This window comes from Ictidomys tridecemlineatus, chromosome 6 (genome assembly GCF_052094955.1).
Source record: "Ictidomys tridecemlineatus isolate mIctTri1 chromosome 6, mIctTri1.hap1, whole genome shotgun sequence".
In the NCBI taxonomy this organism is placed as follows: Eukaryota; Metazoa; Chordata; class Mammalia; order Rodentia; family Sciuridae; genus Ictidomys; species Ictidomys tridecemlineatus.
In genome coordinates, this window is record NC_135482.1 from 26,414,456 (window position 1) to 26,433,858 (window position 19,403).

The 19,403-nt window shown below is 39.4% G+C and overlaps 1 long non-coding RNA gene across 1 annotated transcript in view; it reads left to right on the forward strand.

Moving 5' to 3' along the window:
- The window catches only part of LOC110598062 (uncharacterized), an 88,522-nt gene extending 69,654 nt beyond the window's left edge, over positions 1-18,868 (forward strand). Inside the window, exons 9-15 of the long non-coding RNA XR_013440397.1 lie at positions 165-234; positions 2,032-2,078; positions 2,983-3,079; positions 7,060-7,259; positions 8,912-9,017; positions 13,935-14,925; positions 15,329-18,868. This is a non-coding gene — a long non-coding RNA (uncharacterized LOC110598062). The remainder of the gene's footprint in view (positions 1-164; positions 235-2,031; positions 2,079-2,982; positions 3,080-7,059; positions 7,260-8,911; positions 9,018-13,934; positions 14,926-15,328) is intronic.
- The last annotated feature ends 535 nt before the right edge of the window (positions 18,869-19,403 follow it).

The window sequence follows — 19,403 nt, forward strand, 5'->3', positions numbered from 1 at the left end:
GCTTGTACAGAAGTTTTGTTTAGAGAAATCCGAAGCCCTGTGACATAGTTTGTCATTTGCCTAGACACGGGTGTGATGCGGTGCAGGGAAGGTGTGATGTGTGGGCACGAGGACCATCTCCGAGGGGAATGCAGCAAAGTAGCCACTATTTTCTCCCTTTACAGCTCAGGACCCTGCTCAGAGTCCACAATGCTACCCTCAGCTGGATGCTGGCCAGAGCACAGCAAAAGGATGGTAAGAGCTCTCTAATGGGTCTCTTTCGTCCCAGTTGTAGCTCTTTCTTTTGCTCTTGAACCTGGTCATGACCCAGATTCCACCCCTTCATCTTTCATGACATAGCCCCCCTCCACTCATGTTTTCATGCTACTGCACAGTTCTCTATCTGCCTGCACTTCCTCCCCTCCCCACCCCTGCTCCACACAGTTGACCTTGGGAAGTCCTTCTCATTCTGCAAGGCTTACCGCAAACATCACTTTTGTGTCCCTTTCTAGATTTCTAGAAAAAATTTTTATCTCATATATATACTCTCATGCCACCTGCATCCAATTAGGTTGTACATTCCTTTAGGGAATATAGAGGAAGACTCAAGAGCAAAGTTTCTATCCTCAAGAAAGTGGCTCCATAAAGCAAGTATTCACTGTTTTCTTATTTTACAGCTTCCTTGATGCTCCAAAATCCAAATTTTAAAATGTCTGATACTAACTTGCTGCGTGACTCTGTATGTTTCACTTAATGTCTCTGAGCTATCATTTTATCAAACCATATTCTGGCAAATAATATTCTCATTCTAACTCAAAGAAATATATAAAATTCTTTGAGCGTTTGGCAAAAAGATGCTATAAACCAAAGACAAAATACATGATTATTCACTGAAGATTCTATGTAACATTTTTTTATTGTCAGACATTTTATTCAGATCCCAACAAAGTGTAACTATTTCCAAAGAAAAATGTGACCTCTATATATCTTTAAAATTTGAAGCCACTCATAACATAACAAAACTTTGCCACATAATTTTTTTTCTTGTGCGTGAGATAGTCACTCATCTTTTTCTTCCCTTTGTTCCTAATTTTTTTAAAAAAACCTGAAGATTTGCCTTTTACTTCCTTTCCCTTTCTTTCCCCCCTGAAGGGAAAGCATCTCATGTCAGAGGCAGAAGTAGATAAAAAGTTTAAAATTATGTGCTAGATCTTGATCTAAATTTCTCTTAAATCACCAGTAGCACTGTCATGGCCTGAAGAAAAGAAAGTGAATCAATGATGACGGAGGAGTTTGAAGAAAAAAAGATGTGAAGACGAATGCTGGCTAAATTCATTTACTTCATTGTTCTAAATTTTAGGACTCAAATTAATTTCTAGATTATTTTGGTGAAATGGGAAAATGTAAATGTGTGCCAGTGAATAATTGTAAAAGTAAATAACACAAGGGGTGGAATTTTCCACCAGAATCTCACAAAAGTGGGCATTTTTGTTTCCTAGGGAAAACATCCATGAAACTAGCTTCATTCATGGCAAACTGAAGTCTATATAGTATGGGTAGGGGAAAGAGGGAGAGAGAGAGAGAGAGAGAGAGAGAGAGAGAGAGAGAGAATATGAATATGGATTTACTGATTGCATACCTGTGCTATGTGTTCATCTAACTTAACTTCATTTAATAGTTTACTTCAATAGCTCTATGAAGCTTATTTTTTTGTGCTAAACCAGCTAGAGTTCACTGCAGTTAGTAGTAAGTAGAGTCAAATGAGGAACCTATGGTTTTCTGGCTTCAACACCAAACCACATTGATGTCCTATCATATAGAAAATAAGTGTCATGGCCTTATGCAATTTATAATCCAGAAAAGAAATCCAAATGTCTCTGTAAGACGCAGAGGTGGTGCCACATATTTACCCTTTAAATCCTATAAAATAACTCCATGTATACAGTTATGAACGGTCAGCCACACTGTTGGGAGGGCACTGTTTTGTTTCCCCGGGCGGTGACATAGAAATGGAGATGCTACTTTGCTAACTTTTTAAAAAATTTCCCCCAGCGTAACATGTCACACGATTCAACCTCTTCACTCGCTGTGCAAATTTGGTAAGATATTTTATTTATCTTAGGTTCAGTTTCCATTTGCAAAATTGAGATGATGATCTTTTCCTTGTAGGCCTGCTCTAAGAACTTAAGAGGAGAGAGAAGATGGGAGGGGACGGGAGGGGAGCGGGGATAGTAGAGGATAGGAAAGGCAGCAGAATACAACAGACACTAGTATGGCAATATGTAAAAACGTGGATGTGTAACCAATGTGATTCTGCAATCTGTATACGGAGTAAAAATGGGAGTTCATAACCCACTTGAATCAAATGTATGAAATATGATATGTCAAGAGCTTTGTAATGTTTTGAACAACTAATAATAATAATAAAAAAGAAATTCCTAATTGACTAAACTACTTAAATGCTTTAATAGCATCCTCTACAAATCTAAGGTACTCAATTACTCATTAAAACAAACAATAATGGTAAAAAAAAAAAAGAACTTAAGAGTTACTTGGATTGTACGTAGTCCTCAAAAAATGGTGGTTATGATGGTTTGTGGCAGTCATTATTGGCATGTATTTAGATGCATTTGGAGAACTTTGATGGGAGATCTGACTGTGACCCTTAATGGGGCTGCTTCTATACTCACTGACCAATGGTGCTTGCTATGGTTTGGATCTAAAAGTGTCCCCCAAAAGCTATGTGTTAGGAAACAGAGCTGTGTTCAGAGGTGAAAAGATTGGGGGATGAGGCCTGTACTTCATCAGTGGATTAATCAACTTGATGGATTAGTGATCTGAATGAACTACAGGGTGATAACTGTAGGCAGGTGAGAATGGAAAGAGGTAGGTCACTGGGGGCGTGCCTTTAGGCACTATATCTTGTCCCTGGCTCTCTCTCTCTCTCTCTCTCTCTCTCTCTCTCTCTCTCTCTCTCCTTCCTGACTGCCATGAACTGAACAGTTTTTGTCCTCCACCACCCACTTCCACCATGATGTTCTGCCTCACCTCAAGCCTAGCACAATGAAGATGATGGACCAGGGGCTGAATCTCTGAAACAGTAAGCCAAAACGATATTTTTCATTTCTAAATTGTTCTTTTGTTGTTGTTGTTGTTGGTACTAGAAATTAAATTCAGGGGTGTTCAACCACTAAGCTACATTCCTATCCGTATTTTGTATTTTACTTAGAGACAAGGTCTCACTGAGTTGTTTAGAGCCTCACTTTTGCTAAGGCTGGCTTTGAACTTGCAATCCTCCTGCCTCAGCCTCCTGAGTTGCTGAGATTACAGGTGTGCACCATGATGCCCGGACTAAGATGTTCTTGTCAGGTATTTTGGTCACAGTAATGTAAAGCTGACTAACAGAGTGCTGGGCCACATGATGTGTGCACCAAAGTGCTAAGTAATTGGGTATGTATAGAACAGATAGCAGGGAGGGGAGATAATGGAAAGAAGGAACCAAGAGTTCTTCTAAAAGAACAGTTCACCATTGGTATTTGCCGGCTCTGTATCTGTAGATTTAACCAACTGCAGACCAAAAATATTGAAAGAAAAATTGTGTTTGACTGAACGTGTACAGATTTTCCTTTTCATTATTCCCTAGACAATGAAGTATAACAACTTTTCACATAACGTATACGTTATGTTAGATATTATAAGTAATCTGTGCAGATTATATGCAAATGCTGTTCCATTTTACATAAAGGACTTGAATATTGGGATCCTGGAACCAATCTACCTGATACCAAGGAGCAATGACCTTTGCAAAATCAAGCCAAGGAAATGGCAGGGATCTATGGAAAGGAAATGGGAAGGGGCTGGCATGAGACCTGAATTTTTTTTTTCTTTTCTTAATTGAATAATTCCTGGACCACTGGTCACAGAATTCTCCTTCTGGGGAATTCTCTTTCAAAGAACTCGCCTTACAAACACAAATTACAAAATAATGGCATATGTTTTCTCTCCCTTATTTCATTCTTTAATGTAATACCTTTAAAGAAGAAGCTGTTTCACGTAAACCTGATTAACTCTGAAGAGAGTGATAATCCATCCAAACCAATCCAAATGAAGGTAAAAGGAATAATCAGGCTTCCATTATGCAAAATGGTGCTCAGTTAATTTATTGCATTGCGCTGAATAATAAGCTGTTAGGCTCCACATGGCTTTTTTCACGTTAAATCAAATTGCTTATTGCTGCTAGAGCTTATTTCATATCGCATAAAATTTGGATATATTATAATGGAGTAGATATTAGTCCATTATAAGAGACAGGTTTAAGTGCTTCATTTATAGAATCCCTCCACTTGGAAAATGGTAAGGGAGAAGAAGAAATGCAAACAAGGTAATGGACAGAGGGGATTTATGTACATTGCTTGATGGGCCAGCTCTGCCTTGGTGACTGTGGTTGCTGTGCACAGGACCCAGTGCGTTGGAGAAAAATCAGCATTTCTAGTGGAAAGAAAATCCAGAGCGAGTTTATGTTCTTTCTCAGGGAAGTGTTGACATTTTAATTACTTTCTGTTTTCTTTGGAGCTGCATTTGAGAGTTGAAAGCAAGTTAGAAAAATAAGAATTAGCTTTATTAGAAATAAGAGGAATTGACATGTAGACCCCAGTTGGAAAGGGTTGAGGCTGGGTTCTTGACAATATGAAGTCTGCAGCAGGACCCAGAATCCAAGAAAACTCAGCCGCTCAAAGCTAACTGGAAGAGTTCCTGCTTGGTCAGGGCTTATCATCCCGGAGAGCAGACTGTGCCTCTGTGTGCAATCTAATCTTTTCCGGATGTGCTTCACTTTTTAATGTTTTTTTTTTTTCTTTTAAACTTTGGTCTTTCTGTAAAGAGGAGTTTGTGAGGGTAAGTAAGATCGAGATACAAAAAAAGAAAATGGTCAGAGGGAGTTGGAATGAGCTGGGGAAATTGATAGTCTTAGAATTAATTTGGAAGATAATATAATTGTCTTTTGATATTTCATAAAAGAAAAATATCCGTGGAGGCGAGGTCGGAACGGAGTAATTGGCTTTAGGAGATATGATATATTTGCACTTTTCCTCCCTGCACCTGGAGTCGCCTGGAATTGATTAAATAAATATTTAACAAACCAGGACGCCTACATGTATGTTCCAGGATCAGCAATCTAAAAATAGTAACTCAGCACAAGATGGAAATTAAAAACCCTCTAATCAACATCTTTGTGGTGCTCGAAAGGGTGGTAACCTGAGGGTGTCAGCCCTGCCTGCCCCTTGCCTGCCCCCTCCCCAGTGTGGAAACACCATCAGGTTCAGACCAGCCAGTTCAGTAATGAACAGATAAATCTGGTCCCTTAAATAACCTAGTGTCTACTGCATGCCAGGTACTCTAAATATACTTTTAAAATTTTCAGAAAATCATATAATATGACGTTGTCTCTATAATAAATATTATTATTTGTTTTACAATCGAAACTGAGGCTTGGTCAGGTAGAGACCATTTCTCAGTTATGTAAACTTTTATTCTAAAACATTTCAGACATATACAAAAGAATATAAAATATAATGAGCCACCAAAATTCCTTACTTCACCACTCAGGGATGGTCGCATGCAACTGTACCAGTCCCACCCCATATATGACTTCATTGCATCACGTATCTTCCAGTGTGTGTCTCTAAGAGGTAGGGATTCTCAACAATAAAATAAACACAATAACTTTATCACACCTACAAACATTGCCAGTAAGTCATCATTTCAGGAAACATGTAGTCAGTTTGACTGTATATTCCCAATTGTTTTACAATCTACTAATTTAGGTTTAATCACAATCTATTAACTTTAGATCCAAGCCCTACATTCCGATTGCTTGATTTGTCTCTCAAGGCTTCCTTTAATATATGTGTTCCTTTTTCATCTCCTATTTTTTCTTAGAATCACTCTTTGGTTGAGAAAATGAGATTGTTTTTCCAGGACAATTTCGAATAAGCTGGATTTTCTTGATTCCATTTCCTGAGGAGTTCTCAAACATATTCATCACCTTGTCCTTTGTATTTCCTGTAAAATTACAGTTAGAATTGGAGATTTTATCTGATTCTGGTTCCACATTTTGGTAATACTACTTCTTAAGTAGTGATATTTCCGTAAATAGAAGTGTGTGTGTGTGTGTGTGTGTGTGTGTGTGTGAGAGAGAGAGAGAGAGAGAGAGAGAGAGAGAGAGAGAGAGAGAGAGAGATTATCAACTCTTAAAAATGTTTATGTGAATCCATTAATGCATTAGTTATAAAAATTGTTGATATCTTAATTTTATAATTTTTTTAAAAAACTTTATTTTCTAGAGCAGTTTTAGGTTCACAAGAAATTGAGTGGAATGTAGGTAACATTCCCACATAATCCACTCTATATAATCTCATTATCCCCCATGACCAACATCACTCCCCAGAGTAGGTGCTTATTTATGAAAACCAATAAACCTGTATTGACCCATGCTTACCACTCAGAGTTGATATTTTCATTAAAGCTCACAATAGTACATTCTATGTGTTTTGACAAATATAGAATGATACATATCCACAAATGATTTTCTTTTCATTTATTGAATTTCCTCTATGGGGAGAAACTTCACCCCTCATTAACATTTGGTTAGCTGAGAAATCCAGATGAATGTATTCTCATTATTATTATTATTTATTCTAGCACAGTCACTAGCAGAGGAAGGGGATACAATACACACGTCTTCATAAATTGAATTGTATTTGATTCATATTAGAATTTTCTCCAAAGAACCTGTACAGGACAAAGGAGGACACCACAGTATTAACAAAGACTAGAACTTAGTTCCATGAAAAAGCTTAAAAGAATCAAATCTCAGTAAAGCCTCTCAGTACTAAAGTGAACACGGAGGCACTAGTGAATCACACAATTCTGGTATGGCCCCTGGCCAAGTCTCATCAATATTCACCAAAGTATTCTTTCCCAAACACAGGGAAAGAAAGAAAGAAAGAAAAGAGGGACAATTTCTGAATCACTCCCTCCAACCACGGAAATGATTTTAATTACCAATTCATCTGTTGGCAGACTCTTCTGGCAGATGTACCTGCAAGTTGGAAAGATAACAAATGAACCCATTCCTTACTCCAGAGTTGACACTGATAGTGCGGACTGAATTTGCTCTCAGAAAAGAATCCTGGGCAACAATACATCTGGCACTCTGCTCGAGGAATTTGTCATGTCGTTGACATGTTCAGCCTCCATTGTCCATACCACCCCGGCAGCAGGTCCTTTATGTTTCAATGAAATTGCAGTCTGAATTAATATAATTAGAATGTAACTGCTATTCACTGCACACACACACTCCTTATTTCCAGGAGTACAGATCTGATAGCATATCTGTGCTCAAAATCTTTCCATGATGGCTGAAGGGGAGCGAGCAGAGAGGGGAATGATAGAACATTCACTAGTTCATCAACCTTATAAAGTATGAGCTAATGGAAATATAGGAGGAGAGAAAGGAAGTCCTGACCTTGGCATGTCTAAAGATAAATATCTGTCAAGTTTCCTAGCCTGGATAGCACTGTTATAAAATATGTACTATAGTCCGTCTGAATTGAGAGAAAGAAGTGAACTAGGAAAGACCAGTTATCTTCCAAAAGACAATTATAGGATGTAGAGTGGATAATTCATGGATAGAATTACAGAATGGAGAGGTGGATGGACAACTTCCTTCTTTCTTTCATGTTTTGCTTTGAGCAGTGGATGTCACTCACCAAGCAACTGTCATCAAGTGAATAATGATTTTTTTTTTTACTAGAATCTTGAATTTCAGTCTTCATTAATTTTCTGTTCTTACAAATTCTTGATATGGTAGAAAAGGACATCAACAACTTTTTTTCTTTTCTTTTCTTTTTTAAAATAAGATAGACTCACATTCTCTTAATTGAGTTTGAGTTTTCACTTGGATGATCCATTGGAGGGAAGCACTGCCCTGACATTATCAGTATGTTGGCTTGAGTTCATGGTTTTGGCCTCTTTTCTTCTCTGGAGAACTGTGCAACTTGTGTACTGGATGCTGTTTGCCTCCAAATTCTATATGGAATCCCTAACCTCCCATCTGATGGTATTTGGAGGTAGGGACCTTGGGGAAGCCATTGGATTTGAATGAGGCCATGAGGATAGGCCCCCATGACGAGATTTGTGTCCTTATAAGAAGAGGAAAAAAGAGATCAGATTGCTGTCTCTGTCCCCCTCCACCAAATGAGAATACAGCTAGAATGCAATGGTCTGCAAGCCAGGAAGACAGACCTAACAAAGGACATCAACTGACTTGCACCTTGATCTAGGATTTCCCTGCCTTAAATACTGTGAGAAATAATTGTCTGTTGCTTAAGCTACCACCCGATCTGTACCATTTTGTTATGATGGCCTGAGCTAAGACTGTGCATGGTGTAATTTGAGCGTGTGCCCTAAAGGTTCAAGTGTTGAAGGATTAGCCTTCAAAGTGGTAGCACTGAGGTGGTAGAAATCTTTTAGATGTAAGTCTCAGTGCAAGGTGATCAGGGCTGAGGGAGGCATTGTCCTTGGAAAGGATTCATGCTGGTTTTACAGAGTAGTCAGTTTTTGAGAGGGTGAGTTGTTATACAAAGAGCAAACCTGGAACCTGAATCCCTCTTGCTTTCTGTCTCACTATGTGATATCTTCCGTATACTCTCCTGCGATTGTTAGCATCTTGAAAACATCAACAATAATTCCTTGCCTTCATGCTGTCCTGTGAAGCATTAACTTTCTCTCCCTAAATTTGAAGGAACTGTCCACCATTTTACATTAACTAGCCCAGGGGTTTTCAGAATTAGGTGTGTTTCGGAATCCTATGTGGTGGCTGGGGGCATTGGAAGAGGATTTATTAAAATGCCAATGCCTGAATCCCTTCTAGATCTACAGAATCAGAGTTCTCAGCTGTGGTGCCCAAATTTTGTGAGTTGAAACCCACTCCAACTGCTTTGGACTTGACACCTCTAGGCTGATATTCTCTTTCACAGGTACAATATTCAAATTTACTATACTAGCAGATATTTCTATAGATGATAAGCATCATTTCCAAAAAATATATATATTTAATGTATATAAGTGGAGGTCTGTTTAAGAAGTTTTGAGAGGGGCCTATCAGAATACTTGTGGGGCTACTGTGACCCTCTCCAATGTATACATTCTTTTTCTCCTTTGTTAACAGCATGCTTAGTTTCCCAATCTGACTGTTCACTCTGAGTTAGATAGAAAATTTGACATCTCACATTTTCAGGCAATTTACTTTGCAAATTAACACAATAGAGATTTATATTTTAGTGTTGAAATCCTTTAATAAAGTAAATAATTGTCTCTCTTTCCAGTATATTTGTCTTATTACTCTGGATGCTTAATCATAGAATTATGTGTTATAAACATGTGTTTAGGCATCCAAATGTATGCACAGATGGAAAATCTCAAGCTTACATTCCCCAAAAGTGGACACTCATGAGGTCTTGCCTTTGTTTTCTCCAAGGACTATCCAAATCAGAGTTCAATGAAGGAGGTTTAGGGAAATCTCGTCCCTAGTCTCCTCGTTTCCACCCACAGCAGGCTCTGTCTTTATGATTTAGTGGCCTTCAGAGAATTCTCATGGGGGTGGATAGGAAGTGGATTGGGCATGGACTTGGGTTCCTATCTGCTGTTTGACCAGTGGATTTTTGGATAGACTTGTCATGCAGAAAATAGCTTGATTTATTCCCGAGTGGTAGTAGAGACAGACTCCCAGGACCCGGCTGCCCCTTAACACCCCAGAGGACTTTATTCTAAATAACTCAATAAACTGATTAGTAGAGCTACTAGGCATAATAAGTATACTCCAAAAAAAGATCTTTTTTTTTTTCCAATTACAAAAGTAGTGCATACTCCTTGAAAAGAATACTAGAGGGGAAGGGAGAAAATGTAGGAAAGATAAGAAGGGAGAAAGTCCTCGCTGAAGTGCTGACTTGACAGTCAAAGGCCTGTGGACTAGAACCCAGCCTTCCTTGTCATCTGCTTTTGAGTCAGTTATGCCACACGTCTGGGCATCCTTCTCATCTGTGAAATGGGAACCACGTCTCCTGCAGGGTCAGGGTGTGTTAAAGCACACTCTGGGGAAGGGTTTAGTGAAATGACTGGAGTGGAGGGAGCAGCTGTAACACCATACACCAGAGAGAACAGTGTTGTCGTGGCTGGTAGCAAGGGGTGGTGGTTACTGAGTATGTCCTTTCTGGGCAAGCAGACTTGACTTTGAACCCCTTTTGCTTGTCGGCAGAGTTATTGCTATTGGTATTCCTAGTGTTCTAGTCAGCTTTTTCATTGCTGTGGCTAAAAGAACTGAACAGAACAGTTTTAGGGGAAGAAAAGTTTATGTGGGGGCTCACGGTTTCATGAGATCTCAGTCCATAGACAGCAGGCTCCATTCCTTAGGGATCAGGGTGAGGCTGAACATCATGGCAGAGAGTGTGGTAGAGGAAAGTGGCTAATGATGATCAGAAAGCAGATAGAGACTCCACTCTCCAGATACAAATTAGATACCCCAGAGCTATGCCCCCAATGAACCACTTCCTGCAGCTACACCCCACCTGCCTCAGGTTCCCACTTAATTAATCCCATTACTGCTTAGGTTAAGGCTATAACCCAGTGGTTTTGTCCTCTAAACCTTCTCGCATTGTGTCATGTAAGTTTTTTGGGGATACCACATCTAAATCATAACACAAAGCATTAAAGCTATATCTTTTTTTTTTTTTTTTTGGTACCAGGGGTGCTTAACCACTGAGTGACTTCCCCAGCTCTTTTTATATTTTGTTTTGAGACAGGGTCTCTCTAAGTTGCTAGAGTCTCACTAAGTTCCTGAGGATGGCTTTGAACTTGCAATCCTCCTGCCTCAGCCTACCGAGCTACTGAGTGTATCACATTTTTTAAAGAAATTTTTGAGCTCTCTTAATATTATGATTATCAAAAATAGATTTCAATTACATCTGTTTTCACAATGTATTAACTGAAATCCCCTAATCCTTGCCTTAACCTTACAAGCATTTTTCTTAGTTTGTAAGAATGATTAAAAAAATAAAAAAATAAAACCCTCAGAAACAATTAATGTTTCTAAGAAAGTAAAAAAAAAAATCTTTGCGGCAATGTTTCATTTTATCATCATATTTTTCCTGAGAAACCAATGAAGAATGGCAGTTTTATATGTAAAACAGTAGTTAGCCTTTATACGGCTGACATTTTTTCTAAAAGCCTAGAAATATTTCACATTTGAAGAAAAACACCCGGTTCCCATGTTGGATCCGATTAAAATTCAAATCTATATTAGCATCTCATTACTGTTTGAAAAAGCCAACTGCACACTAATGGAAAATGCCCAGCGTCTGCCAGCCCTGCTTTCCCCTGGTTCCTTAGCAAGGCTGTCCTGGGACCTGGGAGGGCGGGGCCACAGTTACATCCTGGTTAAAACAGCAGCCTGAATGCTGGCCCTCAGTTTTGGTTTTTCCTTCCTTTTCCCTCTTCCATCCCTGCATTGTTTCAGCTGCCAGTCTCGCAGTATTTTCTTTCATGCAAGGGAAAAGGAAGGGCAAAAATGACTTTGAAAGAATAACATTTCTTTCTCTGCACTTAAATAGAACACTCAACACAGAACATCCTGTGTTTCCTTTTAATGGATGACACGCTGACTTGGTGGTGAGCTGACTAAACACCAGACGTTCAGATAGGTGTTCTTGCAGTCACACTTACCCGCTGGAGAACACTCTGCTCGGTTATTTTAAGTGACGATCTGTCTTCTTCCGGGCCCTCTGGTTCTTCTTATCCCCCCATGACTTTTCTCTGTTATACTTATCACCTTCTGACGTGTGTTTATTATGGTTTTTGTTTATTCTCTGACTTCCCTGGTCATAGGTAAATACCACAGGAGCAAGCATCTCTGTTTTGCTAGCTGTTGGATTCCTTCTAAAAACAGGACCAGGCCCAAAGTAGGCACTTAATAAATATTTGCAGCTGCAACAAATAAACTAGTTCCTACCTCAGTGTTCTCTCCTGTACAATTGGGGGAAAATAATAGATAAAAAAATATGTTATGAACACATTCTATAAATATATTTAAGCCTAGTAGATACATTGGAGATCACAGGTCTATTTGGTTGTGTAGTTGGATAAGAAATAAATGAGTTGGATGAAAGAGCAACATTCCCTTGTCATTCTGTTCTCCTATTCGGCTTTATTTTTCTTTCAACACCGAGTCCCCACATTTAATATAATACATAGGTCTTTGTTTTTGTCTGCCTCTCCTTAGTAGAATGTTAAATTGTTTTTTTTTTGTTTGTTTGTTTGTTTTTTTTGGTATGGGGGGTGGGTACCAGGGATTGAACTCAGGGGCACTAGACCACTGAGCCACATCCCCAGCCCTATTTTGTATTTTGTTTAGAGACAGGGTCTCACTGAGTTGCTTAGCATCTCTGTTTTGCTGAGGTTGGCTTTGAACTAGCAATCCTCCTACCTCAGCCTCCAGAGCCACTGGGATTACAGGCATGCGCCATAACACCCAGCCAAATGTTAAGTTTTATAAGGGCAGGATCTTGGGTGTTTTGTTCTCCATTGCTGAGGCCAGTGTGTGACCCAGAGCAAGCACCAAAGACACAAATATGCAAATATTTCCGTGAGTGTATTCACTCCAGACTGTATCTACCCCTGGCCCTGACTCGATCAGGATTTGTGGTGTGATTGGTCACTAAGATGTAGGTACTGCTGAGGCGAATGATGGATGGGGAGATGAGAAAGGAAACAAGATGATACTGATATTTTAAGTATTTCAATCACAGTGACAACCTATGGGTATGGTGGGAGAACAGACAGGATCTGGCACTTAGTAGCTGTTAGCTATCACCACCATCATTATCATAAACCATATTAGCATCCAGGTGTTGGCACATTAGAGCTTATGGGCCAAATCCAGACTGTTGTCTATTCTTATAAATAAAGTTTTATTGAACATAGCTCATTCATTTTCTTTTTGTCTATGGCTGTTTTCATTCTAAAACAGCAGAATTGAGTAGCTACAGAGAATGTATGGGTTGTAAAACCCAAAATATTTAGCATCTGGCCCTTTACAGAAAAGGTACTTGAACACTCTTCTAGAATATTGGTCTGTTTCCAATATAACTAAGCCTAGAGCCAATTAGGCATGGTCCACGGAGAAGTTTGATCTTCATTCTGAAATGGGAATATAGAAACTAAGTATTTACAAACTTCTATAACAATTTGTCATTGAAAACCCAGTGAATGATTTTGGTTTATACAAAAATGTTGCTTTATGACAGTTTGGAAATTGAAAAGGATCTGCCCTTTCCTAGAGGAATGGGTCTGTTTTGTAATGGGATGTTGATCATATCAGTAACTTTAGTAAGTTATGTTCATGTTGGTTTTAGATGAAAACATCTGGAAGCACATCAGGTGGGAGTGACAAGCGTGTCTTAAGATTGCAAGTGACCTGGGAAGGTTGATGAACAAGCACATTAATAACATCGTGAAAATGGATTTTCTATGTAGATGAATGGTTCAGCCAGCCACAGTTCACTTACCAGCTAATATAGTTGTAATGTGTTGCTTGGTATGGAGAGAAGGCAGTCACTTTAGGGTGTTCAGGATGTTTCATGCACATATATAAATAAATTCTCTTTTGGTAAGTATGTTTTAAGTTGATACATCACCTTCTTTGAATAAATAAATTCTCTTTTGGTAAGTATGTTTTAAGTTGATATATCATCTTCTTTGAATAGAAAGTCATCAATTTTTCCTGAAATCTGGCGAAACAACAGTTATATGACCAGCCTTATGTTTTGTTGCATGTGCATGTAAACAAAAAAAAAGAAAGAAAAAAAGAAAAAGCAGACTGACTTTTTCCTTTTCTGTTTTAGAATCGGTTCCAAACAGTCAAGCCTGCCAGAAAAAACAGACAAACTCTCAAGAACAACAATGCCTATTATGTGTGGTGGAGGAGCCGCCAGATTTTGATTACCGGCCAGACATTAACTCCTTTGGTGTCTCATGCAAGAAATGCCAAGTCTGAATCCAGATATTTTTCAGAATAGCATGAGATCTGCAATTTACAGTGTCTTCTGAAAAAAAAAAGGCAACTGAGAGAAGGTAGTGCAAGTTAAAGACCACATCTCCTGGTTTCTCGAATTCTGCCATGACTCTTCCTGGTAAACGGACAGACTGAGTACCTGTGCTCTTCCTTTTTCAGGCCTTAGGTTGTGGGCCAGAAGCATGTTACTGTACCCACCTGTCCCACCTGTGTTGTCTTGATGTCTAAAGGACTGTTGAATTCTGCTGCCATCGAGAAAATGCGTGGATTCCTGGAGGCCACCTCTTACAGTAAAACTGTGAGAAAGAAGAATCCTTGCAAACTCTGTGATCAGCATCCCCTCCCATCCCCCCATAGACTCCCTGAAGGCTGTCAGACTCCATCCTGCTTTGAGATCTCGGATAAAGCAGAGAGCAATGCGATTTTCAGAGGGAGGATGATAATATAAGTATTTAGACCATCGTGTGTGTGTATATCCTACGTGTGTATAAATACTGAATATTTATTTTAGTATTTCATTTGTTCTTTCATTTACTCTTTAATACATATTTACGGAGAGTCCTCTGTGCGGTGGATGTGGATAACCAAGTAAGGTAGAATCACAATGTCTACCTTTTAGCCAGATCTTATTGCATATCAGCATTGTGTTAAACATTTTACATTCAAATGCATGAATGCACTTAATCCTTAAAAAAAACAAAACAAAACAAAAACAAAAACAAACCTTGAAGAAACAGCTCTATTTTACATCTTAGTAAATGGACTCCCAGAAAACTCAAGGGCACACATGTAGTCAATATCAGAGTAGGATGCACATACAGGTATGTTTGATGCAAAATGCATTTCCCTATTTACTTTGATGTTGTCTTCCCAAAGATGAATCAAAAGATAAAACCACATTAACTTTCTTTCTCGGAATTCCCCTTCTGTTTGGTGAGGAAAGAAACGCATGTGATCGAATTCTGTTGAAGGGGGGAGAAGGTAGGAGAGGGTAGAGAAGCCTCTGTGGCTGGAAATTCACTCAGCAGAGGGAAAGAGAGAGAGATTTTGGCTGAGTGTGTCTTTGTTGGGTTATCAAGAGAACTGAACTCACCCAGAGGCAGAGATATTTCTGGCTCAAAGAGTAATTCTGTCACACAGAATGGAGGGACTGGTCAGTGGGAAATCCTTTAAGGCTGTTTCTCCACTTAATTGCCCTTATCTTTTCCTTCTTTTCATTCTTAGGTTATTTCCAGTCCTTACTAAAAGAGGACGCAGGGAGACTGTGAACTCAGCCAGGTGGAAGTGATAACGATTTTAGAGAAACCACAGGAGAAGGAAAAGCTCCTCCAACCATCTTCTCACTACCACAATGGGACCCGTACGGATTAACTCTTTCAAGGATGGAAATAAAAATGCAAGTTTTAGGTAGGTTTTAGTGTTGTGTGGAGGGAAAAACAAGGACTGATCTATTTGGTTCTCTTCACTTGATTCACCCTGAAGGGCTTGCTGCCCTAAAGATAAGTGGACAGATGAAGAAAAGTAGTGTCCCCAGATACCCCCATGAAGCCAATGCTCTCTGAAAGGAAGCAGCCACACATTCAGCCCAGGGAGAACTTTTTGCATCCAGGAGAGTGATTTGGGTCAAAGGAAAGGAGAACAGTGACATTACTGCCAGACTGCTTCTCTAACTAAGCCTTTAGCTCTTCTGTTCAGGACAAATGGGAATCCGCCAGCATAGATGTGACCTGTCCTGTCTGCTGGCAACCACAGTATCATAATTCACTGGAGTTTCACTTTAAGAATTTTAAGAATTACCTGTGAGATTTTGAGGGTCAATATTTTAGACTATCATCACTATTGGACTATTCATTTGAATACTTCTGGGGTTTATGCCTCTTTTCAAAAGAAATATTGGGCTTCCCTATATTCATTACAAAGTCTTTCTAGTCTTCAAATCCTCCTGTAAAGTGTCTCTTCTCTAGTCTTTTAAGTGTACCGTATGACTGAATATGATGATGGGATATTTACATGTATCCTTGTCTATTGTGTCAAAGATCATTAAAAAAAAAAAAAGCCTGTCGTTAAAGCCCCCAAGTGATTGGATTGGCATGAGGAACAGGAATGGGGCTGGCATGGAAGAGAGGATCTGACTCTGGGATTTCATGAAATCCAAAACAATAGGACAGCTGCTTTTCCATAAACAGATTATTATTATTATTTCTACCTAGACAGCTTGATAGCAGCCATTATCTTCTTTCTGGGTGTCTTATCAAGTTCCGGCTGTGTGCAGCATGGGCGATAAGGAATGAGGAATGTCACCCATGGGATTGCCAAGGATTATTTCTATGCACTGCTGGTCAGCAACGGCCAGGCCCTCAAAACTGAAAAGGAGCCCTATTGTTCATGCGGGCAGTTGCTATTCTGACGACACCAAGAGAGCAGAAGGAGGATGTATTTGCCATTGTGTGTAAGATTGAAATTTCATGACTCTCAGCTAAAGTTCAAGCGGTCTTGATTTTGAAAAGCATAGTCATTGTGGAATATCTTTGAAGAGGGAGAAGACAAGGGGAGGAAAGAAGAATGAAATGAGTTCAGAGCTCTTCAGAACTATGAGAGAGCATAAAGAAAGAAGAGAGGTGTAACACTCTCAAACACTGGAACTTAAAATGCTAGGCATCCGGGCCTCAGAGGAATTGAGCAGCATCCTATAACCATGACTTGTGCTCTAGTTGCTTAATGTAAAGACTCCAGGCTTCATTACTCATCAGAAAATAGCCAATTTGCTGGATTTCTGTTTCATTGTCTCAGTTTCATCCCAAATTCTTGAACACAATCAATCTGTTGATATTAAATTTTTTTTTCCTTTTCTCTTCAATGAAGAAATGAATATTTTATTAGAGAAATGCTGGCTCTGAATGTTAGAGAAAAAAAAATAGGATCTCTTTGAATTTTTATTTCAGCATTAGAGCTTCCCAACCTTTTATCTTCTTAGAGAAAAGACTGCATTAGAAGAATATGAAAACTCAAACGTACAACGAACCCACACTATGTTCATATAGAATTCCCCCAAAGGGTTCTGAGTGCTTCAGCCTTCTTGGTGCGCAGTTTTAGGGTCATGCTGACAGTATAATGTAAGCCGCTTGGAAGTGGGCCAAATCAAATTTTTCCAACATTTTAAAATCGCTCTTCTGAAATTGGAATTTCAAATGAATAAAATACTTTGCTCTTATATCAATAGCTTCAGAAAAAAAAAAAAGAACCCAGTCACAGAATCATTAAGATGAAGCCTAGAAGAAAGGGCAAAGGAAAGGGCAAAGAGAGGGCACGAAGAAGTCAGGAGGACTTGGGAGGAGAGAAGGGGCTTTTACTCCCCTGTGGAGAGCCCGATTCCAGCAGGGCCAGGACCTGGTTTCTGTGTTTCTGCAGTAGCTCACATGGAGTAAACACGCAGGAGGTATCTGTCGGCTTCAGTGTTAAGATCTCTGAAGGAACATCACCCTAACTAAACAAGTTGTTTTCGTTTTTCAGCCTTTAATCATTTAGTCAGAAGCCTAGATTATCTTTAACACAAATGTGAAATATCTTGTTAAAAATCCAGAGTCTAATTCAGAAACCTTGGGCTAGACTCTGAGACTCTGCTGAGACTCCCAGACCATCCTTTCCGTGGATTGCACTCTGAGTAACCGGGTATTGGGATCAGGCATGGTGGCTTGGGCCAGGAGCCATGAGCTCTGAGTTCTAGTCTCTGACATGAACCATCTGTGCTTTCAAGCCAGTCGACTGGCTTTCCGGGCTTCAGCCTCACTACCTGGATAATGAGTGGACAGATCTATATAATTTCTAAAGTTCTTATTAGCCTTAATATTTTAAAAGAAAGAGAGAATCCCCAGTCTCATTCTGTCCCTCAAAATCTAGGGAGGCTGAATCACGCCCTTCTGAAGCTGCATAGAGAATTTGACATAAATGCCCAGTGCTTCATCTGATCCCCTGGTTTCGAGTACAGTGATTTTTCCACTCTCATTTTTTAATCATTAATTTTTAATGAAATACCTACAATTTGTATGATGCAAGGCCAAGTGCCTGGAATACAAAGATGAGTAAGTTAGAATTATTACAAAATCCCTTGCTTGATTAACATGCCATAAGGTGACAACCAAGAATCTAATCAATGTCAATGCATAATGTTCATGTTAATATGCTAGGCTTTCCTTCTTTATGATATTACACATACACATATTTTATATGTTTATGTATTAGTTCTGTGGATCAAACCCTGAGCCTTGCACATGGATGTGACATATTAATGGCTACAATAGACTGCTTGAATATGATCCTAATTCTCTACCTCTTTTCATGCCCATTCATTCTTTTTTGCTCATGTCAAAAGGTGGCATGTCTTTCTCCAGTCCTTGAATTTGGGCTGGGACTGTGACTTGTTCTGGCCCACTCTATGCAACAGAAAGAACAACGTGCCAGCTCTAAGCTCAGGCTGTCCACGTTTGTTTCCTCTCTTGGACTCCTGCTGCTGTCACAGGAACAAACCTGGGAAAACCTGGTGGACAAAGGATCAGAAGAAATGACAGTTGTCCCAGCAGAGGCCAACCTGATCAGGCTACAGGTGGTCATCCCACAAATGTGTGTGAAAGTCCAGCCAAGCAGGGAGTAAATTGCTAACCCAACCCAAGATAACCACAGATGTACAAGTGAACTGGGCTGAGAGCAGAACTGCCCAGCTGACCCAGAAACTTGGAAGCAATAAAAATGCTTGTTAGAGTCACTAAACTTGGCGTGATCTGTTATGCAGCATAGCAGAGTGATATGAGGGCCTTCTGAACACAGAACGTGAACTCAAATAAATGGGTCTGGTTTGTATTCTCCCTGGAGCACAGTAGGTAAGATATTGTGGGGGTAGCTCAGAGTTTGCTACTTATTCCATGACTTTGAAAGAAAGGAAGAAGTTAACTCACAATTATTTTTAGTTTACTGGTAACAGAGAGATGTGTTCTATGAAAGGAAGGAGTTCTCTGTTTAGAGGGTAAGAAGCATAAAAACAGGGCCAAGATCTGAGATCAGGAAAAAAAAAAAGAATTTCTGAATTCTGGATTTGCTGTGTATATGTGTACAAACACACACACACACACACACACACACACACACACACACAGAGACCCACACACATATTACCCAGAGCTTCAGTCTTATTCCTGATAGCTATCTGACTTCCTTGAAAGGTGTTCATGAGAACCAACAGATGTGGTAAATATCAAAATGCTCTATAAAATTCTAAACAATATTCCAGTGTTGTTACATTTGAAGA